Genomic DNA, 24,691 nt, shown 5'->3' on the forward strand with positions numbered 1-24,691 from the left:
GACTGAACCTACGCAATCTCCCTCTGGATCAACCCTTTCTCTCCTTCTCTACTACTCACTGAGAAGGCTGTAATGGTCTCTTGAACATGGCTCCTCTCCTTCCTGGTTCTCCCTCACTTCCGTCTATCGTACACAATCTAGCTAGATTCATAGTCCAGAGCCCCACTCTAAGCATGCCATACCTCGATTTAAAAACTTTCCTCAGCTCTTCCCTGATGGCAGAGTAAGTCAACATTCCTTCTCATTCCCAGCTCCCTATCAACCTAATTTCACACGGAGCTTTTCCTACCTCATGAATTCCAGCCAAAACACTTCTCAATAGCACCATGACACCATCATCATCAGACCTCTGTTTCTGCTGTTCTCTCCACCCAGAATGTCATTCCCTCCTATCTGCACACATGCAAACCTTACCCCTCATCCAAGTCCCACCCTCAATGACAGACACCTCCTCCATGAAGCTGCTCCTGCAGCTCCCTTCCACCTCACAAATACCCCTTCCACAAGCTGGTGATAAGGTACTTCTTTCACTGAGCCCTCATGGCACTTACGTGTACATCTCTCTCTGAAGTTGGAAAGAGCATAGGCTCTAGAGTCAGATAGACCTAGGTACAACGTGACCCTCTTGTGCAAGGTACTTAATTTCTCTGAACCTCAGGTTTCTCATCTGTAAAATGGACATCATATCTATCTCACTGGGTCATTGGGAAGATTAAAATTCATATTTAGGTGCCCAGAACAATAAGTATGCAATAATTACATCAACATTATAGTAATTTATACACATGTCAAATTCCTACTTCTAGATTCTTTTTAAAATTTTTTAATGTTTTTATTTTTGAGAGAGAGAGACAGACAGAGCATGAACAGGGGAGGAGCAGAGATAGAGGGAGACACAGAATCTGAAGCAGTCTCCAGGCTCCAAGCTGTCAGCACAGAGCCCAACGTCGGGCTCAAACTCACAAACTGCGAGATCATGACCTGAGTTGAAGTTGGACATTCAACCGACTGAGCCACCCAGGTGTCCCCCTACTTCTAGACTCTTTAATGGAAGGATGTATGTCCACTTCATTTTCGTAGCCACATAGTATCTTGCATGTAGCAGTGAAAAAACTTAAATACTGAGTAAGTCAACAAAGTGTTAGGAGCATCTCTGCAGTCTTCCTGTTCCATAGATACTAAGGATGGCCTCATTTTTTCTCCATTTTAAAGGAAACCAGTACACTGGTTCTCTTTCTGGTCATCAGTGTTAGCCTTTCAAGACGGCAACTTTGGCAACTTTGCAAGACCCACTCTCTTTAGTTAATGTCTCTAAACCACTATTCACCCCCCAACTAACAATACTCAATGAGCATTGTTTTCACTAGCATAAGTTATATATTGTTATTCTAATGTCCTTGAATTCTAGCTCAGAAAACAACTGTTGTTCCAGAGCTAGTGGGACAGTGTTCACTTTTACTCCATCACGTTTAGGTATCTCAAGCTGGAGATTCTCCTTCATTCCTCAGTTAGGTATGTAACAGAATCACGTTCCTTTAAAGGTATTCCTTAAACCACTTTTGTGGAGGGGAAACTTGGCCCTTTATTTCTCAGCCTAGTTGGCAGCATCATGAAGGGGAAAGAACATGAGATTTAAAGTCATTTAATATCTGATTTGAAATCTAGTTACCTGCTTAATAGCTCAGTGACCATGAACATAGCACTTACCTGAGTCTGAGTTTCCTGTCTCTAAAACTGAGAATAACCACTGCCCATCTCCCTCACTGAATCACTACAGGGGGCCAATGATACCATATATGGAAAGACATTTTATCAACTGCAAAATGCTATATGATCATATTTATCCATTCAGTGTCTAACACAGCATGAACTCTACCAGATACCCAGGAGACTAGATAAGAGGAAAGATGCATAGTACATTCTAGAAGAAATGAAGAATGCTTTCACATAGACACTTCACCTGCCCAGACAGTAGCATTGTAACTGTAGATGTCAAATAACCACAGGCAAGCTCCCCTCACGGAAATCTTAAGGAACATCTGTCTTCACATCTATGAAGTGTTTGGAGGTGATATTACTGAATGAAAGGTGCTATTTAGTGTAACTATCATGTAATTAGCACCACCTCTGCCCAGACATCATGCCAGACTCTTTACGTATATGACATCCCTAAATCTTCAAAATCCAAAAATCCTTCAAGGTACTTGCTGTAATCCCAAAGGACCTTAGCTGTGATTGACAATGCATGTGAGATGACCAACCTCATCTAAGACAGCACTTAACATTAAAAACGACAGCAACTATCTTAATCCCAGTTTAGTTTTCCCCAACTCTAGTCCCTTTATTTATTTTCCAGAAGAGCCTGACTCAGACCCAGTACAATGCCTCACAAAAGGGTAAAAGCTCTAATGAGCAAATCTCATGAAAAATTCAGCTGGTCTTTTGGAGAAAAACAGCTGGAGCTGACCTTAGGAATTCCACTAATTCCCCCTACCACACAGCCTAAAAATAGCCAAAGAGCATTTCTAGCTAGTGATGGCCTTTCCTTTAAAGGACATAATATGCAAAAAGGCATGCTGGGGTCATTAGCCCAAACCATGCAGTCCCCATGATAAATCCTTGGCCAAACGTTCCTATGAGAATCTGCTTCACAAGGTCGACGTTGAAATTTCATTGCGAAGGCTCCCTCTGACCTACTCCCCAGGCACCACTGAGTCTGTTTAAAGATGAACACTATCAGCCACTAACTACCTCTGTGGCCATGAGTAAGACACTCCCCCTTCCTTGGCACCAGTTTCCTATTTTGTGAAATCAAATGGTAGACTGACCTCTAAGGTCTTCTCCTGGCATAAGACCTGGGCCCCTTCAGTGTTACATGGGCCCCTACAGATCTGCCCCCTACTTCCTCTCCATTTTCCCCTACCCCATGCCTTGATGTTCCTTAAATTTACCTCTGATGCTTCCATGTCTTCAGACAATAATGCTCTTTCCCAGCTTCATAAACTCCTACTCATCTTTCAAGTCAGAGTCCAGTGTCAGCTCCTCGGGGAAAGTGAGTCTAGCTCCTTCCTCAGAAGCTGGGTTAGAGTCTTGGCCTCTGTGGTCTTGCTGAACTCTGCATGATATAGCAATTGTCTGTTTACTTATCTAGCTCCCTTACAAGACTAAGTGCCTCTGGAAAATAGACATTCTATGTCCATCTCCTCCATATTCCCACTATCCAACCCTGTGCCAGCCAGTCGATGTTTGTGGATTCTGTACCAAATTCCACCAAAGTACCACATGGTTTTACAGTGTTATTCCAAAAGACCAGAAACTGTGGTTTTTTTCTTTTTACTGTATCACATTCTATTTTTATTTTATTTAAATCCAAGATAGTTAACATATAATTTAATAATGATTTCAGGAGTAGAATTTAGTATTTCATCACTTACATAGAACACCCAGTGCTCATCCCAACAAATGCCCTCCTTAATGCCCATCACCCATTTAGCCCATCCCCCCACCCAACACCCCTCCAAACCTTAAGTTTGTTCTCTATATTTAAGAGTCTCTTATGGTTTGTCTCCTCGTCTCTGTATCTTATTTTCAGAAACTGGGTTTTTTAAAGTATTGTTTTCTCTATTCAAAAAGCAAGAAAATAAACTATTACCAAACCTTTGCCTTATTAGGAAAAAATATATACAGCTGTTTGGAATTGTAACATAATCTTTGCAGAGCTTAAAAATATACATTACATTTTCCCTGAGAAACCTCTCTTTTAACCAGCTGAACCACATTTTTTTTAAAGGAGATTCAAATTTAGAAATGATGTGCAACTTGGTGGGTTTTGGTTTTGGTGGTGTTTTTTGTTTTGTTTTTTTTTTTACCAAGAGGAAGGAAAATTTCCAAAAGGGATATATTATGTACTAATCTTTCTGAAAATTCTCAGCCAAACCCTGGAAAATCAGATGAAAAGCAGCAAGAAAGAATGTGATCTTGTATAGAAAAGTAAAATGTCTTATTAACCACTAATAACATTAAAAGGCATGCATATGTGCCTGTATTACAGAAGATTTAAAAACTAAGTTAATACCATTAAAAGGTAGGAGTTGGGCTTGATGGAAGAGTAGAAGAAATAGACATTTTATCTTCCTTCAATACCTCCTTCCATCTTTATACACATGATATGTACAGCATAAGGAAACCAGCAAAGCAGGCGACTTTATCTGTGTTTTCCAGACGAGGAAAGTGAATTTCATGGAGGTTAAGGGATCTGCCTGTACCCATATTGCCTGTAAGCCACACAGGGATTTGAACCCAGGTCTGCCAAGTTTGAGTTATGTCCAACACACAGGAAGAGCTCTGGTAAAGGTGAAGAAAGGAAGGGCAAGGGCCCTGAGAAGGAGCCCAAGGATGCAAAGAAGAGCTGAGGTTTCCCTCAAACCCCGGTACACACAAAGCACTGAGCTTTGCAGTACACAATGCTGTTAACCTTGTTGTGTAAAGCAACCAGTTACAAAGGGACTTTTTATTCTTTATGTGATCCCAATTTAGCAGCACATATAGAGAGCAGGCAGGGAGTGTGATGTGGCAGCACCAGCAAATCTATTTTCCTAAAGCCTCATGAACAATGCAAATTCTTGCACTGATCAGGGAAAGAGCTTTACAGTATTAGCCAAAGACAAAAGATGATACACTTTGTTAGCTGAGGTCAGCCTGTGCCCTGCCTGGAGGAGCAGCCAAAGACAAGGGTTCTGGTCCCTGTTCTGCCACAAATGACTGAAACCCTTTGGTGTCTCTCACCTCTCTGAGGGCCCTCACCTGTAAAATGAGGCATGTGCTCTCTGATCACTCAGGTATCTTCCAATTGTATAATTTTTTTCCTCATGGGCATAAAAGCAAACAGCCAGAAGGAATTTCAACACCACTACCAAGCTAGCTGAAGGAGAAGGAGATGCAGAGGAAACTGACTGGAGGAAAAAAAGTGATTCTGCTGCCCAGTGGCCCAGTGCAAATGCCTTTTAAAAACTAAACATTTTTGGGCCACCTGGGTGGCTCAGCTGGTTAAGGGTCTGACTTTGGCTCAGGTCATGATCTTGCAGTTCATGAGTTCAAGCCCCGCATCAGGCTCTGTGCTGATAGCTTGGAACCTGCAGCCTGCTTCTGATTCTGTTGTCTCCCTCTCTCTCTGCTCCTCCCCTGCTCATGCTCTCTCTCTCTCAAAAATAAACAAACATTAACAAAAAAAATTTTTAAAGAAACTAAACATTTAAAAATAAGATAGAGCTATACTGACGGAGGGGATGTTAATTAGGAAAATAAGATACAAAAACTGACAGAAGTCCTCCATCCCTTCTTCCTGTCCCTCCCTCTTTCCTTCCTTTCTCACTGAAAGTGTCCCCTGCTTGGGACTAGGCTAGGTACCACCAACACAACTGTTAGGTAGTTAAGACCTGGTTCATGCTGTCAAGAAGATTTTGGCTCACAGCAATAACAACAGCTCCCATTTGTACCATATTGGGAGTTTACACTATACTCTGGCATACACACTCTTCACAACAACCTTGGCAGTGAGGGAGGGCAGGTTGGGAGTAAGCATCATCATAATCCTCCTTTTATTGATGTGAAAACTGAGGTTCAGCAAGGTCAAGTGGTTTGTCCAATGTCACATAGCTGCTAAGTGACAGAGCTTGGAAGAGAATACATTTGCAAAAGGTGAAAATGACTACAGACAAAGGGGGCATACTTCAGCATCAATTATGTGAGAAGTGGGGAGGTGAAGAGATCAGAACAAGGACTGGGAAGAAGTGAGACTTGAGATGACCTTTGAACATGAAGTAAGATTTAGACAATTCACACCCTAAACACACTGAATTCAATGCAGAAGACAGCACAGTACTACTTTAGAGGGTGGAGTGCAGAAAAACCTAAGGATGTCTATACTTAAACACACACAGAAGCACACTGTCTTTCATTTAAGAAGTGGTCATTCTTTAGCTGTCATCAGTAATCAGCATGTGTGTGCTCTGAGTATTTTCCCCAGCAGCAGAAATGTGTGGCTCTGAGCCTTTTCCTTTGGCACTCACAGTGGGTATCAGGGAGAGGGTCACATGGTGTTAGGGATATGTGATCTGTACGCACTGAGCTAGGGTGAAAATTCCTGACCTTGGCACTCTTGATCCTTACTGTAGCTACCTGAGCTAACTGGCCTTCTCAGTCAAGTATTCTTCTCTGTGGGTGTGACTAATCACATGGTTGTACAGCAAGCCTGCCTTCCCTGCATTCATTGCTCCCAAGGCTCAAGATTGTAATTAATGAGCAACCTGGACCCGTTCCTATGTGGGAAGGGAAGAAAGAAAATGTCTGGGAAAGATTTCAAGGTGATGATAGAGTCTCAAAATTACAGAAGTGCTTAATAAAGCAGGCCCAGGCCCTGTACATCATGCAGAAGGAGATGTAAGCCAAAAAAGCAGAACTGGGGAGACTTTGGAATCAGGCTGAAGGTGCTTGAGAGAGAGGAGGAGGCCTTTGGCACAATGAAGGGTGAGATTCAAGTTAAACTACAGACCTGCAGGTGGGGAATTCAGGTGACAGGAGTCCTAAGGTTTACTTCTAGCAGAATTCCAGGTCTTGCTAGTGAGACTTCAGTCAGCCTCCAGAATTCTGGTTCCATTTTTTTTTTTCCTAATCAGGTTACATTTCAAACAATACCAATTTCATCAAGGGTTCTGAGATGAAATGCACAGGGTAAAGGGTATAATGAGATTTATCAATCTTGTCTCACCCCCAGCCCCAAGTAACTGACAAGCATTAGGGATGAGGTGAAAGCAGGGACTATCTGATGACAGTACCCAGGAAGTGGTTTTGGAAGCTAGACTCAAAGCTGGAGGTGACTTTTTCCACCACAGGGAATTTAAATCTTCTCATCCATCACATCAGAACTCAGTACTATTTGCAGAATAAATACAATGGCCAAAGTGAGCTACCAAGTTAGAGAGCAGAACCTTTTCCAGCATCTTTCCAGCTTTTCTGGCATCTTGAGGGGCTCATCAGAAGGCAACAAAGCCTTCCATAGACATCCACTGATGGAGATTTGAAGACTTGTCCTTAAGGAAGTGCCTAACAATGACTAAGTGAAGCGGAACAAGATAGACATTCATGCACTCTATCTGTCTAAAGTACAGAAGATAGATGTATACACATATACATGCAGGGATATATGTAATATATGTAAATTCTTAGTTCTCAGTCATTTGCAACCAATTTATGAAATCCTGAGAACTTTTCACTCTACTGTTACATAGAGAAAGCTAAGCAGGGTGGTTGCTAACTGACTACAAAACCAGAATTCTGGTGCCCAAGTAATGGGCAAAATCAGGCACCCTCCCCCCTCAAAGATGTCCTAATAAGGCTGGTTTTGGTTCAGATATAGCTGTTTATTGGAAGGAGGTAGCAGGATTAGATGCAAAGTCACTGCTATTGCTGTTGTTTCTATTCAGATTCATCATGCTGGAAGGCTTCCAGAACCATCACACCAAACCCTCAGTCCCACACTGTAAGGAAGGTGCCATTATCACTCCTACTGTACAGATGAACTGGGCTCAGAGAAGTGGAGTAACTTTACCCTGTCTTCTTAAATACTATGTCATATTTGTGTATATGTGTATACTAAAGATATCAATTACAAACTGAGATAACAGAATTTGAAGTTTTCATTTGAAAAATTAAAAACAGATGGGTCAGGTAATATTTGTGCAATCTCATTATTCTTTCCTTTTTTTTTTTTTTTTTTTTTTGTCCTAGCAGAGGTAAATCTTAAATAGTCAAGCTATAATTGAAAAATGAAAATATTTAGGTAAAACACTTTATCCATAACTTTGATTTCAGAAGAAGATAAACACTCATGAATTTTTAATCAACAAAGGTTGACCAGTAAAAACCCCCTAAAACATGCCATGTGAGAGAGATTCACCAGGCGGCGCATCACACTGCAGAAAGGGGCTGTGATCATGGAAAACCTGTGTTGGGAAAAAAAAAAAAAAACATCCAGGGACTCAGGCAAGGTCAATTTTACTCCCAGTTCAGTTTCTCCCTAGCTATGTGATTTTGGGCAAATCACTTTACCTTCAAGAGCTTTGTTCTCCTTAAGGACCCCTGCCAGCAATAAAACACTTATATTCATATTGGTGAAAGAGAAAAATTCAGGCCGCAGCAAAATTTGGTTACAGTGGACCATGTCCATTTGGTTACAGGGAATGGCCCTGTAATTCATGAGTGCTACTTTCATTTCACCTCAAAGCCTGGATAATTCCATCCCAACCTTGCTGGACCAAGTTAACATAGCCCCTCCTTCAGTAGTGCTCACGCTCCTCTAAATCGTGTGATATTTTACAACCAAATTAAGTATCCCTCATTCCTGACAGTAAACAGCAAACTTGGAGTAATTATTTATTATTAATCACAGCAATATCAAAGGTTTACATAGCACTTATTATATATGCTAAGCATTGTTCTAAGCGCTTTATATCATTAACTCAGTGATTTCTCAAAACAACATGACAAGCATTTTATAGCTAAGGAAATAGGCTTAGGAGAAATTAAGTAATTAATAAGTGGCAGTGCAGAACTCTACAAAGACATTCAACTTGAGGGTCCACACTCTGGACCTCCACACCACCTTGCCTCTCTTGGACAATGGTGTCACAAAGCACAGAGTCATTCTCCAGATGGCCTCAATGTTAGCTTTTTAAGTCTCTGGCTCTTCCTACTTCTTTTTCTCTGACCCTCCCGGACTCTCTGGCTTGGCCCATTTTCTAATATCTGGCAGATTCAGCCCACAGATTTCTTCAGAACAAACAGCCCAAGTTGATGAGGCCCCAGGAGCTTCCAGCCTCCTGATGGGTGCTATTCAGCCAAAAGAGACATGTGTCCCTGGGCAAACTTCTTAGTATGGCCTGAGACAATGTCCTACAACCAACCCTCACAGAGTAACTGAAATTCATCTTTCTTAAGCCCAGGGAGAACTCTGACCCAGCCAGAGGAGAAAAGAAACATTTCCCCAAGAAAAAGCATTTGGTGGACTCAGATAAATTGAGTTTAAGCTTTTGTAAAAGTTTAATGGCATAGATGGTGCAACACAATGGTCTGAAAATAGAGCTTGGGCTTTTATGAGCTGCTTAACCACTGAACTTGAGATTCCTTATGCCTTATTCTTCCATTAGGAAGGCCAAAGCCACTAAGAGGAAAAAGAATGTGGTGAACCTCACGAAAGTATTGAAAAAAGGAATAAGTAAATCAACTTATGACGAAATGTGAAGAAAGAATCTTCTCTAAAAATATGATATTCTCTGCCTTGCTAATTCTTTTTTCATCTTACATACAAGAGAGGAGGGAAAAAAGTGGAAGAAAAACTAATCAGCCTGCGATGATTTTCACTTCTAATTCTGGGCCCATAATTACATTATTCTTCCAAAATAATGGTGTTCAAATGCCATTGTTATCTACAAGTGAAACAAATGATATCATCATGGAACTTAACTCTATTACATGTTAATTTTATTAAATTTATGCATATCAGAAGCCTACAAAATTATCAGACTTCAACATTCATTTAAAAAGAAAAGAATTATACCAAAAAAAACACCCATCATCTTAACTCTTAGTTTTAATTTCTTTTTACAATCCCACAGAGCTGGTAAGGAAGACAATGTTTCCATCCCTAGATTTATAAACTAGTTTCCATCAGCCCTGGGAATGACAAGTTATTCCCACCACAGCCTCCTGCCAGCTGCAACATGCAACATTTGCATGTATTTAACATAGTACCTTCTTATTTGCTTGTTACTACTTATTTGAACCAATCAGTCAGAAGTCAAGGTACGTTGGGAAGAAGCGGGAGGTGAGAAAAGGGCCATTTAGGCCAAGAGAAATCCCACACCCATGCCACACTGAAGTCACTGTCTAGTCCCCTGACACAGTGGAAAGCACAAGTGCCCCTGAAAGCTGGAAGACAAAACATAAAACAGGTCTACTCTGTGGGACTCAGTTTCACCTGAGGATAGAGGTTTTTGTAATTCTAAACAAAATGAAAGAAAACAAATACATTTACTAAATGTAAGAGTCGACAGAATAGAGTTTCAGTATGAGCTCAAACAAACAACACAGCCTATTTGAGAGCAACTAGAAATAATCCTCTTTGAGGATGGAAAACATAAGGAAAAGTGGGATTTCATTTCTTCCCTAGGCATTATCTGGCAAATGTTGAATATCTTCCTAGGAGTAAAAATGTGTGTGAGCAGGGGAGAGGGACAGAGGGAGAGAGAGAATCTCCAGCAGGCTCCATGCTCAGCACAGAGCGTGACACAGGACTTGATCCCGTGACCCTGGGCATGACCTGAGCCCAAATCAAGAGTTGGAAGCTGGGGGTGCTTGGCTGGGGGTGTCTGTTTAGCATCTGACTCTTGATTTCGGTTCAGATCATGATCGCACAATTTGTGAGTTCAAGCCCAGAGTAGGGCTCTGCACTGTCAGCATGGAGCCTGCTTGGGATTCTCTCTTTCTGCTCCTCCCCTGTGCGCTCGTGCGCGCGCTCTCTCTCTCTCTCTCTCTCACACACACACACACATACACACACACACACAATAAATAAATAAACTTTTAAAAAATGGTTTAAAATAGTGTTGGACGCTTAACTGACTGAACCACCCAGGTGACTCCCTTGTCTTTTTATAAAAGGAAAAGCAGATCTTTAAACTATTTTTGCAAAAACTTCTTTTATTCTTCTGTTTCCAAAACAATACAAAAGAATGATTTTTAAGATTTTAAATGAGATTTTTAATCATTATGAAAAGTTACAAAAAGTCTGAATTGGTTGAGGAGAATTAAAGAGAGTATGATGTTTAAATTTTAATTTGTGAGGTCTATCAGAGGCTTAAATGAGGTCCAGACTTCTAGTTTTTCTCCAAAGAGATTATATACTAAGAGCTGTAGGCCACTGAAGTCCAAAAGCCAAAGGTAATTTTCATTTATCTATTTCTTAGTAGAATATAAGTAGTACAATGCCTAGCTCAAAAAATAGCTGTTGAATAAGTGCTAAATGAAGAAATAAAACAGGCCCAAGTAAGGTCTACCATTGGACCCAACTATACTACATAAATAGCAAGAAAAAAAATCCTGTTCATATCAGCTTGGTTTGTAATAGCCAGAAATCAGAAATAACCCTGATGCCCTTAAACAGGTGAATAGTTAAACTGTGGTATATCCATATTATGGGATACCACTAAGTGGTTAAAAGGAACAAATTACAGCTACATACAACAACTTGGGTGAATCTCAAGGAAATTAAGCCAATCCCCAAAGATTATACACTGTATTGTTCCATCTATTCTTGAAATGGCAAAATTATAGAAATGGAGAACAGGAGCACCTGGACAGCTCAGTTGGTTAAGCACCCAACTCTTGTTTTCAGCTTAGGTCACCATCTCACGATTTGCGAGTTCAAGCCCTGCATTGGACTCCACATTGGCACTGTGAAGCCTGCTTGGGATTCTGTCTCTCTTTTCCTCTCTCTGCCCTTCTTGCATGCTCTCTCTCTCAAAATAAATTAAAAAACATAAAAAATATTGTTAAAAATATTAGAAATGGCAAACAGATTAGTGGTGGCCAGGGGTTAGGGATGAGGATAGGGGAGGTTATATGGTTATAAAAGAAAAATGGGAGCAATCCCTATGGGGATGGAACTGAGAAGTCTCTTGGTGATAGTGTTGGCTACCTGTGATAAAATTGCATAGAATTTAATTACATACGGGCACACGAACACACATGATATTGACGTCAATATCGTGATGGTGATTACTGTACTATAGTTATGCATGATGTTGCTACCATTGAGGGCAACTGGGTTAAGGGTACACAGACCTCTCTATATTATCTCTTATAATAGCATGAGATTCTATGATTATCTCAAACTAAAAAGTTTAATTTTTTTTTAATTTTTTTTCTTTTTTAACGTTTATTTATTTTTGAGACAGAGAGAGACAGAGCATGAACAGGGGAGGGGCAGAAAGAGAGGGAGACACAGAATCTGAAACAGGCTGCAGGTTCTGAGCGGTCAGCACAGAGCCCAATGCAGGGCTCAAATTCACGGACCATGAGATCATGACCTGAGCCAAAGTCGGACGCTTAACCGACCAAGCCACCCAGGCACCCCTAAAAAGTTTAATTTTAAAAAATTACCTTGAATCAATCTCTCCTCTGCCACCATCAGCACCACTAATTTGAGACTGTGTGTGTGTGTGTGTGTGTGTGTGTGTGTGTGTGTGTAGTTAACACATTAAACCTTTCCTAACCACCTACATAGATCTCTCCCACTTCTAAACTCACAATGTACCAGGGCACCTGGGTGGCTCAGTCAGTTAAACATCAAGTCTTGATTTCAGCTCAGGTAATGATCTCACAGTTTGAGTTCAAGACTTACATTGGTCTCTGCACTAACAGTATGGAGCCTGCTTAGGATTCTCTCTGTCCCTCTCTCTTTGCCCCTCCCCAACTCGTGCTCCCTCCCTCCCTCCCTCTCTCTCAAAATAAATAAACTTAAAAAAGAAAATGAACTCACAATGCACCAATTGATTTAATCATACAATCAAATTCCTGTTCTTACATTAAGGACAACTATTTTAGGACTCTTCTCTCTTCACCTAGGGTAAAAGCACCTGAGATAGAGCCCATTTCTTAAACTTTTTTAATACTCTCTCAGTGCCTAGCATGATACTGAGCCTAGAGTAGAGACTGAATAAAGTGTTTTCAATTAATTAATTTATTTATTTATTTATTTTAAAGTAGGCTCCATGCTCAGCATGGACCCCAACACAGAGCTTGAACTCACAATCCTGAGATCAAGACCTGAGCTGAGATCAAAAGTTGGATGCTTAACCTACTCAGCTGCCTAGGCACCCCTGAATAAAAGTGGTCTTAATAAACAAATAAGTGAATCAGGGCACCTGGGTGGCTCAGTCGGTTGGGTGTCCAACTTCAGCTCGGGCCTGATCTTGCAGTTTGTTAGTTCAAGCCCTGCGTCGGGCTCTGTGCTGATGGCTGGGAGCCTGGACCCTGCTTCAGATTCTGTGTCTCCCTCCCCTCCTCATGCTCTGTCTCTCTCAGTCTCTCAAAAATAAATAAACATTAAGAAAAATTTTAAAAGTAAATAAATAAGTGAATAAAAGAATGTATGCATTTTCTACCGCCCACAGTAGGGCTGGATAAACCAGAAATTCACAATGCTTTTGCTCCAATTTTCTGAACTTCAGAGGTCAGCAACAGCTGTGCCCACTGCCTTACAGGCCTACTGCAAAATTAAAGGTCATCTGCAACTGAGCCTACAGTAGCAGCAAGCACATACAGAGATTCAGTCAGACAGCTGCACTGATCATTTGCTGTATGATCTTGTGGTAGTTAATTTCTCTGAACCTCAGTTTTCCCATTAGCAAAATGAAGAATAATACATATTTTTGCATGCGGCTTTGTAAATGAGACATGGTGTACATAAATACCTTAGCTCAATGCCACCTATGTAGAAGCTCAAGAAATGTTTATATCCTTCCACAGATACTTCCAGACACTGGTGTTAATTTCATAGTTCAAAATGGTGGCCAATTCTTAGTAAATTTATGCCTTTTTAAACAAATAAGCAGTGTTTCCTTCATGTAGCACCTTTCCTCTAAAGATCAGACTTTGCTTCCATTTACAATGGCAAAAGTAATATGGACAAAGTAAATGGAGATAGAGGATGGAGTAAATGGGAAGAGGCCAGTTTGAGCGGAAGATGATCAGGGTATATATGGGTAGCTGTTAGGATAGTGTATTCCAAGTACCTTTTCTGGTAAATCACAACAGAAGGCTTGTTTTGGGCTGGCTCCCCTCCCGCATAGTTCCTTGCAGTGGTCCTGCCCAAAGGCAGCATAGGCACTAGGGAAAGACACCCACAATTTCTACTGACCCCAAGAATGGTAGGCTGGTCATCCTGAAGGGAAGCAGGACCCTATGGGAGGACCTATGTTTATCTTCTCTGCTACAGAAGTATTTGTTTTTAGGGTAAGTCTAATGCTTCCTTCTCAGGGCTGGGAGTGCCTTAGTCCATTCTTACACTGAGGGTGATAACTTTTCCCCTAAGTATGCAGCTGTCTGAAAACATATTTGCTATGGATGTGTCACTGGGTCATGAGGAGTTCTCTGAGAAATACTTCACACATGGGTGTCTCCATGACCAGGCAGTAGAGATATTTGCTGATACATGAGGCAGAGATGGACAAACACTGGATATGGTTCCAGGGTCCAGGTTTTAAAAGAATTTACTAACTCAGTTTGTCAGTCAACAGCATTTTGAGTCTTGACTATACACACCTGGTCTCTGGTAGAAGCTGAGTAGAATCATGCATGACTGTGACAGAAAAGGTGATTTTCCTTTATGGAACTCATATCTAATTCTGCATACTCACCCATCTTTGCTTTACTTATACCATAATGATTTGTGTGAGACAATAGCACATTTTATCAACACAAAAATCTTAAAAATAGAACATCATTCCAAGCATATTCTCTGTAACTAACAGAAACATAATATACAAAGAATATACAAATATGTATATAAAAGTATGTCCATCTTAAACAATGAAGTATGGCATATCCCACAGATTTCAGAAAAGATGACTGTGCCATTCAGAGGGATTATAAGGTTTTAAAGCTTTATAAGTTTTATTATTTTATTTATGTATACAATGAATAATACCCTTCCTACATAATTATTATGTACCAGACACGATACTAAGCCCTTCAAAGAATCATCTCATTTAACCTTTAGAATAAAAAATGATATACCTGACATTTTTCCTATTTGGTAGATGAGGAAACTTGAGCTTACAAAGACCAAGGATATCAAACCAGAATCATCTGATTCAGAACCACTATTCTTGATCACCACAATAAGATACCTATTATATGCTTGCTTGTTTTAGAGAGAAGGCCAAGGTTATTATTGCTATTATTGAACTAAAAAGTATACAGGATTTCTCCTTCAAACATATTTAGGTTGCACCTCACAAACTATCCATAAGCAAATGTTTTGAACCATGGAAATAGCAATTTCACTTGGTTCAACCCAATGTAATATGAAGACACAGAATGACATATGCCTATCCCCAGCACAGCCCCTAACAGGACTTTGGACAAATCATTTAACATTTGTAGTCTTCACTTGCTTGACCACATAAAATGAAGAGGTTGAACTGAATGTGTCTTTAGTTTCTTTCAGCTCTATAATTACAAGGGAAGAAGGGGGAGAAGCACAGTAATTCATTCGTCCGACAATTCTTCATTAAGTGACTATTATCTGTCTAATAGTGTGCTTTCTCTTTCTTTCTAAATTCACTTGCATTGCCAGGACAGCCTCCCAGCAACTTCCTCTGATCCCTGGGTCCCACACGTTAGAGAGAAAGAACAGCTTGAAGATCCTCGCTAGTCTATTTAGGCGAACTGAGGTGTGCCCTATGGTGTTGGTAGCTCCTGCCCCAACACAATTCCACCATGGAAGAGAAAACCAAGGGACCCAAAAATCATTAGGATAAAGAGATGAGGTATAGTGTGGAAGAAGAAATGGGACATGGGAACAAATGTGTATCTTCCAAGGCAAAGAACTCTCAGTAAATATTCTGGCTCACAGTGATTTCCAGAAAAATATTCCACTCCTTTCTGGACTTCACTCGCCCCTCTTCAAGAAGTCAGAAACATACACTTTTGATTAAGACAAAAACAAACAAACAAACAAAAAACTCCAGAAAGGCTGTCAACTGCCTCCACGGCTCTGTGAGCTAGCTGATTCTGAACTACTCCAGAAGAGTGGGTTTGAGGGAGTTCTGTTGGTAGGGCTATCCAGCTTTGCTGCATAGGGCACTTAATAAGCACCTAGTCCCAACCTTTGCAATGACTGAGGATTGGGAGTGAAGGGTTACAGGAAACACCCACTGCAAGCCTGAGGACTGATTCAATACCTGGCTGTGCTCCCCTGCCTCAGTTTCCTCATCTGTAGAATAAAGACTAGGATAAATGACCTTGACACATCTTTCCTATTCTAAAGGTTGACCAGCCCTTTATCTATGTTTTTACCATCTAATCTGCCATCTGTTCCTTTTGCACTGTCCACTGTGGACACAGAAAACAGCTGTTTTCCACCACGCCTACAATAGGTCTTCAAATACACACTTCAATACTCTCATGAGTGCCCACTTCACTTCCTCTCCTCTGGCCTAAATCAAAGTTCTGAATGAAGTGGGGCTAGCAAGATACTGAACCTAACTCATGTTGGGTCATGTGCCAGAACTTAAAGCTCATAAGGAAGAGAATACATGCAGCTAATAGCTGTTTGCTTTCTCAACTTCTTGCAACTGAAAAAGACCCATAACTCTCAACCTCATTCCCTGGGAGTTCTACCACCTGTTATAGGAATACAAAAGCTGTAAAAGAAGGGGATTAATAACATTGGCATGCTGACAGTCTAGCTAAGATCGACTGTTCACACAGTATGTAACGGTGAACTGTCTATAGGACAGATTACTATTATGTGATATATTTAGGTGTATACCCAGTAAGACAAAAAGGAAGCCAGATGAACAAGGTCAGATGAGGGGTACAGTCTGCTTCAGGGAAAGCCTATTGTTCTGTAGATTAAACTCTTTGAATCACTGAAAAAGATTTAACTTACCAGGGAAACCATGATACCAACCCAGCCTTTAGTGGGGAGTGGTTTTCAAATTAGGGGTGACCCTGGGCACTACCAATATAGCCCTCAAACCCACTCTTCTGGAATAGTTCAGAATCAACTGTCTCACAGAGCGGTGCAGGCAGCTGACAGCCAGCTGACCTTTGCCTTTCTGTATTCTATTCCAAGTCAGGGCTGTTCATTTCTCTTAACCTGCTGCTTAACTTTCTAGTCCATTTAGTGCAGACCATCTTTAAATGGGGCTACTTTGAAATGTATCACTTTAAGCAACTTAAAGTCTCCAGAGGAATTTTTTTTTCCTCTTTAAATATTTTTTAGAAACAATAAACCAAAGAGTCAAAATGATTTCACAAGAAAAGTTATCATAAAAGCAAATTGTTTGTTGCTAAACTGCAACCCCACCACCACTCAGATTCTTAGTTTCAGAGTTTTATTACCTCTCCTCTTCATTATAAAATATAAATACTTATAAGGAAGGAGGTAATGTGAGAATTGTTATTAATCAATGTCTATGTTTTAGAGATGAGCCATTTTCTTTTGAGACTGAATTAAAAATCTCCAATAGATAGACATGGAAAAAAGTTTCAGCCACCTCAAATTTTGGTAACATCTCTGAAATGTAAACTGATTTATCCCTAACTAGTGTTTTATAAACTCGTCCTTAAAAAGGGAATGTTCTCAACACTTTCTGTCATGGAAATTGTTCCAACAGGCAAATAAATAGGCATTTCCATGGTTAAGGCCTCACAGCTGTCACATTACTTAGTTCTGCACAAATGAAAAATCCTAGTACCAAAAAAAGGCTGGAGAATCTGTCACTGGAAGCCAACAATTGTATTTTCACATTGTTTTAGTCAGTATGCTCCCTCAATGCAAATATAAACCCTGCAAAATATTTAATTAAAAATAACTATGTCGTCTAAAAACCAAGTCCAGCACAACTGGAAGCATGTCAAAATGAGAACTTAATGCTCTGCCATCTTTAATTGACGATGCTATATAATTCATTAGAGAAAAGGGCTCACAATTCCTCAATCCCCATGGTCCAATGACTCAAAAGTATAGATTTAAACTCTAAAGGGCAATAGAACAAGCAGTAAAACCTCCTACTTTCTCAAGGTCACAGAATAGACTGTCATAGCCCAAAACTCACAAGAATCCAAATTCCCAACTAGGCATCATGTATCTCCTTGAACTGGTTCCCTATTGAGGGACCTTGAGTTTAAGAAGTCTTCTCTGATTACATGGACTTGATTTCTACTATTTGCCTGATATTAGAGGAAAGAAAAAAAATCATTATATTATGGCAGGGGGTACAAGACTCAAACATGAATTCTCATTTCTTTCTGATAAAAATGTAAACAATTTTTTAAGATTTACATAGAAGTAAAAGAAAAGCAGAATTTCCAGAAACTGCTCCAGGAACTCATGGAAAACGGAGCCCTTCACCTGTACTTTCCTTTCAGTAAATAAAACCAAGAGATACCAAGAGATAAAATGCCTTTAAAAAGGCCTAGTTTCCCTCTAATGATTTTTGACAAGAGTGCCAAGACCATTCCATGGGGAAAGGACAGTCTTTTCAAAAATTGGCCCTAGGAAAACAACATATCCACATGCAAAAGAATGAAATTGGGCCCTTACCTAACACCATATAAAAAATTAACTCAAAATGAATCAAAGGTCTAAATGTAAGATATAAAACTAAAAAACTCTTAGAAGAAAATTCAGAGAAAAAAGCTTCATAACATTGGATTTGGCAATGATCTCTTGGCCATGACACGAAAGAACAGGCAACAAAAGAAAAAAGAAAAAAATAGACAGATTGAACTTCATAAAAATAAAAATTTTGTACATCAAAAGACACTATCAACAGAGTAAAAAGGCAACCCACAGAATGGGAGAAAATATTGAAAATCATATATCTGAGAAGGAATCAATATCCAGGATATGTAGATAACTCCTAGAATTCAAAAACAACAAACTCCAGTTCAAAGTGGGCAAAGAACTTGTAAAGACATTTCTCCAAACAAGACATACAAATGGCCAATAAGCACATGAAAAGATACGCAATATCACTAATCACTTGAGAAAGTTTAAATTAAAACTACAAGACACCACCTCACATCCATTTAACTGGCTACTATCAAAAAAAAAAAAAACACCAAGAAATAACAAAGTATTGGTTGGTAAGGATGTAGAGAAACTGAAATCCTTGTTTACCATTGGTGGGAAACTAAAAAGGTAGAGCTGCTGAGAAGCACAGTACAGCCATTCCTCAGAAAATTAAAAACTGAATTACCCCATGATCCAGTAGTCCCATTTCTAAGTATATATCCAAAAGAACTGAAAGGAGGGTGTCAAAGATATAGTTGTACCCACATTCATAACATTATTCATGATAGCTAACACATGAAAGCTACCCAAGTGTCCACTGATGGATGAATGAACAAGCAGAATGTGGTATATCCATACAACTGAGTATTGTTGAACCTTAAAAAGGAAGAAAATGTTGGTCTATGCTACAACATAGATGAACTTGAGGATATTATGCTAAGTGAAAGAAGTCAGTCACAAGAAGAGAAATACTTTATGATTCCATTTACATGACATACTTAGTCAAATCATAGAGCTAGAAAGCAGAATAGTGGTTGCCAGGAGCTAGGGATAGGAGAGAATAGGAAATTATTATTTACTGGATATAGAGTTTCAGTGAAAATGTAACTGAACAAAGGTGGGTTCACTCCTTGGTAAGTCACAGAAACCACACCAGGTCAGGTATTAACGCAAAGAAAAAAACTTGGTTTGCAGCTAACTGTGACTCAGAGAGAGAGAGAGAATGAGAGAGAAAGAATGGGTTAGGATGAATATTTAGATAGGGAAGCCTTGTCATTGTATGTAGAGGCAGGCAAAAGATGGTACATGTGCCTTAAGGAAAACCTGCCTATACACATATTGTATGTTATATAAATGAGACTGAGGCTCCTTTGTGGGCAGAGATTTTAGTATTATAATGAGGTACAGGTAATTGCCTGTCATTCTAGGGGTCACGCCTCAGGAGTCAGGGGTTAAACTCAAAAGGTCTGTGTGGTCTGGGCAGAGGTCTTGTCAGGACAGTCGCCATCACCTGAGGGGTGGTGTCCAGGATCACTCGCCTGAAATAAAGGTAAGCTGGAAAGAAGAGCTTGGGGTTGGGGGCAAGGGGGTGGGGGAGGATGTAAGACAAAGGTTAGTGAGTACAAACAGGTGGGCAGTAAAGGTCAGGTCTTGGGGTCTAGCTGGTGACCTGGGGACAGCTGGTGTCTGGAAATGGATGATGGTGATGGTGGCACAAGTCTGTGAATGTGATACCACTGTACACTTACGAAAAGTTACAATGATCAATTTTATGTGTATTTTACCAAAATTTAAAAAATGCGGGAAATGCCTGGGTTCCTATTTCCTTATATTACCCCTAAGGACAGGTTAAGTGGCCTGTTTCTTACCCACATTTAAGTTCCAGAATTACCACTTACTATGTGATCTTGGGCAAATGACTTAGCCTCTCTGTATTTCAGCTTCTTCGTTGGTAAAACATCTACTTAAAAATGTGATGTGAGGATTAGATGATTTTCCATGTGTAAAGCACTTAGTCTAGCACAGTAAACCCTATGTATTAGTTGTTATTACTATCACCACCACTCAATCTATTCTCCATAATCCAAATAAAATTTTACCCATCCAAGAAGAAACAATTTGCATTTCATTCTCTGAAAGATGATGGATGGCTTGGCCCCAGGTTCAGCACCTGATCTAAAAGTAATTGAATATTCTCTTCCTCATCCAGAACACACTAATGGGAACTAGGGTCCAAGTTACTGTGTTCTTTGGGCAACAAAAGAGTTAAGATACTTATGTCCAATTGCCTTCATCCAGCAAATGTTAACCAACCATGTACCTAGTGTATGCAGAGCATTGTACCAGGTGCTGAATTTATTTGCTCATGGTCAGCACTTTCCATGGCAGTCTCTGGAACCCAAGTCCTTGTTTCCTTACTGAAGTATGCTGGTCATCTGAAAGAAATGTTATATGAAAGCATTTCCCATGATGAAATTAACAAGAATACAAAAGAGTACCCCAACTGTCCATTTCTATTTTCCTCCCTATAGTTTTATTAAATAAAAAGAAGAAGAAGAAGGAGGAGGAGGAGGAGGAGGAGGAGGAGGAGGAGAAAAACAACCCTCCACTTATTTCAGATTTAATAAAGCAAACTGTTCTCAGATAAGTTTTGGCCCAAAATCTGTTAAGAAGGGAAACGTCAGGCAAACTTGCTTTGAAATTGGCAAAACAACAGAGCAGACCATCCCCTCCTTCCCGGGGCAGGCACGTGAAAAGAATCAGAAAGGCCACTAACTGCCATGCATGGAGACCCACCAGGACTGGGAAAGGTGCACTGACATACAGAGCATGCACACAAAAGCTACCCTCACCAAAGAAATCTTCTCTAAAACTTCCAGTCGGGAAGCTAACTAACACTTCTCAAAACTTAACATTTACGGAGGTCCAGATAAGATTTAGTCACTTGTGAAAGAGATGATATGTGTTCAGGCAGGACAGAGGTAAACAAAACAAAAAGCACTGCTTTGGGAGTAAGACCTGGGCTTGAACTCCAGGGTTACCACTTCTCAGCTCTGTGACTCTGGGAAAATATTAACTTCTCTGTTTCATTTCCTTATCTATATTATATGGCTTAAAATTCCTGCCTTTGAGGGTCTTTGTGAGGATTAAAGGAAATGATTCATACCACACACCTAGCTGATGTCTGACACAATGGAAACTCAGCATGATGGATGCTCTGTCCGCTTTTTATTTTCAGGCAGGAAAAATGGCCCAAGGAACTCAACTCTTGATATGGGAGAATAATGACAATGGATCCCAGGCAAATATTGTCCTTAATTTTTCTAAGAGCCTAGCCCTGATAACCAATATTTTTAGAACTCTTGACAGTACATGAGATGCTATAAAAAAAAAATCCAACCAAATCTTCCCCAATAGCTCTTTTCTCCCCAAATTTTATAGTGGGCAATCAAGAAGACTTCAGCTTTATTCTGCAGAGCACCATATACATTCACAAGGCCCTGTACATATAGTCTTAAGAACTGGGCTCCTCCTCTTATGTAAAAACCAATAATCTCTCTGAGTCTTTCATGTCTCTGAAGTCTTGGTTTAAAAAAAAAGAGGACTGGCTCTGCATTTGTGGCATTTCATAGAGTTGGGGGATCCCCAAGACCAGCCCTAGGTTTTGATATTTTACTAGGAGGACTCATAAGGCTGTGGTCATACTCACAGCTATGATTTATTACTCTGAAAGGATACAAGGCATAACCAGCAAAGAAAAAAGGTAGGTGGAATGAAGTCTGGGAAAAACCAAGCATAAGCTTCAAAGAGTCCTCTCCCGAAGAGTTACCCAAGACACACAAGTTCTGACAACATGTGTGAAATGTTACTAACCAGGGAAGTTCATTAGAGATTCGATGCCCAGGATTTTTACTGGAGACTGGTTGGGTAGACACTCCCTGCCTAGCATGGAACCAAATTCCAGACTCCTGGAAGGAAAGCAGGTGCTCAGCATACACAGTGCTATTTGCACAAACTATTTAGGTACCGTGAGCTGCTCTCAATTTAGAGTGCTGCCAATCCTTCTGAAATCCAAGTTCCCAGACACCAGTAAAGAACCAGCCTTGCAAGCAGGCCTTTCTAGGGATAAGCAGTCTCAGCCTTGCTTTATGAATTCTTTCCTGTACACAACAGAACAAATATCCAAAAATCTAATTAATACCTGCCCACTGACCACTAAATTTTCAGAGCCAATTGATGTGTTAAAATTCTAAAAAAAAGAAAACAAACAAACAAACCTTAGTCGGGGCACTTGGGTGGCTCAGTCAGTTGAGCATCCAACTTCGGCTCAGGTCATGATTTCACAGTTAATGGGTTCGAGCCCCATGTCAGGCTTTGCTCTGATGGCATGAAGCCTGCTTTGGATTCTCTTTCTCTCTCTGCCCCTCCTCCACTCACTGTCTCTCTCTCTCTCTCTCTCTCAAAAATAAACAAACATTAAAAATAATTTCTTAAAAAACACAGTGAATATAATTCAGTGTTTCAAAATATATTCATTCAGCACATTTGTACTGTGTCAGCCTGCTGTGCTGTGGCATTAAGGAAATAACAAGACCCTTAGTCCCTGCCCTTTAAGAACTTTCAGACCAATACGGAAGATAAGAAGAGTACATAAAGAGAGATAACACAAGTTGGTATGCAATGCTGGCCATAAAATAGGTATAAATTGGCCCAGGTAGAGAAAGGGGAGGAAACTTCCTGCTCTGATGAACCAGGAAGATTCTTGTGAGAATCGCCATAGAGCTGCAGTTTTAAGGACAGGTAGGATTGGAGAGTAAGTGACCGGCCAAGAAGAGCTCAAGGAGGGGAATAAAACTATCACTCCAGGCACAGGAAGCTACATGAACAAAGCACAGAGCCTGATACAGGGAAAGGAGAATATGATTTGAATAGAAGACAGGGTTCAGAGAAGGAGGTAATAGAAGAATTAAAAACAGAGGCTAGTATCACATCAGTGAAAGTCTCAAATGTCAGACTGAGATTGTCCTTTATGCAGGGGGTGATGGGAAGCGTGTGTGTGTGTGTGTGTGTGTGTGTGTGTGTGTATGTGTGTGTGTGTTTACTTTTTAAAGCATGCTACTTCAGCATGAATGAAGGAGAGGAGTGACCATAAGCTAAATGGCCAGGACTTTCTCAGTCAACTTCATAAGAGCCAAAGAAGGCTGGCAGTAACAGAGGAGGTGAAATATAAGTATCATTTGGGAAGAACATTGGAAAGGAAGGAGTAACAATGTTACTCAGGAAATGCATGAATCTAACAAGACTCAAAGTTCTTAAACAGAGTTAATTGGGGGATTCATGCACCAAACCAAGAATGCCTAGGAAGGAAGGCAGGCAGGTTAAAGGTAAAAACTGATAGCATGGTAGAAAATTCAGTATACATGTCTAGAACTCTGATGGAGATGAGGAACAAGTGCTCAGGAGAGAGGCCATGGTTGGAACTATAAACATGGCAGTTAGCAGCTTAGAGACTCAACTGATTGCTGAACTCAGCAAGGGAAAGAATGCAGTGAAAAAGCAGAGAGAAAAAAGCAGATGACATTGTACTTGTCAAGTGAAAAGAGAAAGACCAGTCAGGTTGGAAAAACAAAACAGTAGGGTGTCACAAAGCTAGGGAAAGAATTTTAGGAAAGAGGGAGCTGTCAACCTAGTCAGCTACTGCAAGGAGTTGAGGCAGAGTGGTGCAGAGAAAAGGGGAATAGGCTTGGTAATTGATATGTCACTTATGACTTTTGCCAATCAAAGACAGGGTGGGGCACAAAACCGTCCACAGGAAACTGTGTGAGCCAAGACCTCTTGTCACTATGGGAAAAAAAAGGTGAGATGAAGTTCTAGAGGCTAGGGAGAGTAGTATAAAAGATAAAGAAAGTAGTATTAAGAGGGGACCCATCCTTTAATGGGTCTCCCAAAAGGAGAGATGGTTGTAGAAACATGGTGTCTGGACAACAATGACACTGACTGAGGTGCTAGGAATGGCGGCCTGCTCCTTCTCTTTCAGGCGACAGAAATGGGGAGAAGCTCAGGGACAATCAAAGGTGTTCTTCACAATCCAAAAGGATAGTGATGATTGTGCAAAACAGCCGGCTTCCTCAGCCAGCCATGGTGGATAATGGCAGAATGAAGGAGGAAACGAAGGTCCTTCCAATGGAACACTGGTTTGAAAATGGTGGAGTCCCCATTTTCAGTAACAGATGTGTGAACAGAAGAACCTGTCAGAGGCAAATGGTTCGATTCACTCCAGAATTAACTATTTGCAGGACACTTGAGGGAAAGTGATCCTCCCACTCT

At 40.4% G+C, this 24,691-nt stretch overlaps 1 protein-coding gene across 20 annotated transcripts in view; it reads right to left on the reverse strand.

Annotated features, from left to right (window-relative positions):
* The window catches only part of SYTL2 (synaptotagmin like 2), a 155,821-nt gene that overhangs the window by 82,333 nt on the left and 48,797 nt on the right, over window positions 1-24,691 (reverse strand). The window contains exon 1 of one of the 20 annotated variants that reach the window (XM_053202564.1): window positions 22,642-24,388. The exons of 18 other annotated variants lie outside the window; for them this stretch is intronic. The gene's annotated coding sequence lies outside the window, so the exon portion shown is untranslated. Of the gene's footprint in view, window positions 1-12,980; window positions 17,009-22,641; window positions 24,389-24,691 lie in introns of those variants that run through there. One more of the 20 variants, XM_053202567.1, reaches the window with a different exon arrangement.

The sequence above is a fragment of the Acinonyx jubatus genome, chromosome D1 (assembly GCF_027475565.1).
Source record: "Acinonyx jubatus isolate Ajub_Pintada_27869175 chromosome D1, VMU_Ajub_asm_v1.0, whole genome shotgun sequence".
Taxonomy (NCBI): Eukaryota; Metazoa; Chordata; class Mammalia; order Carnivora; family Felidae; genus Acinonyx; species Acinonyx jubatus.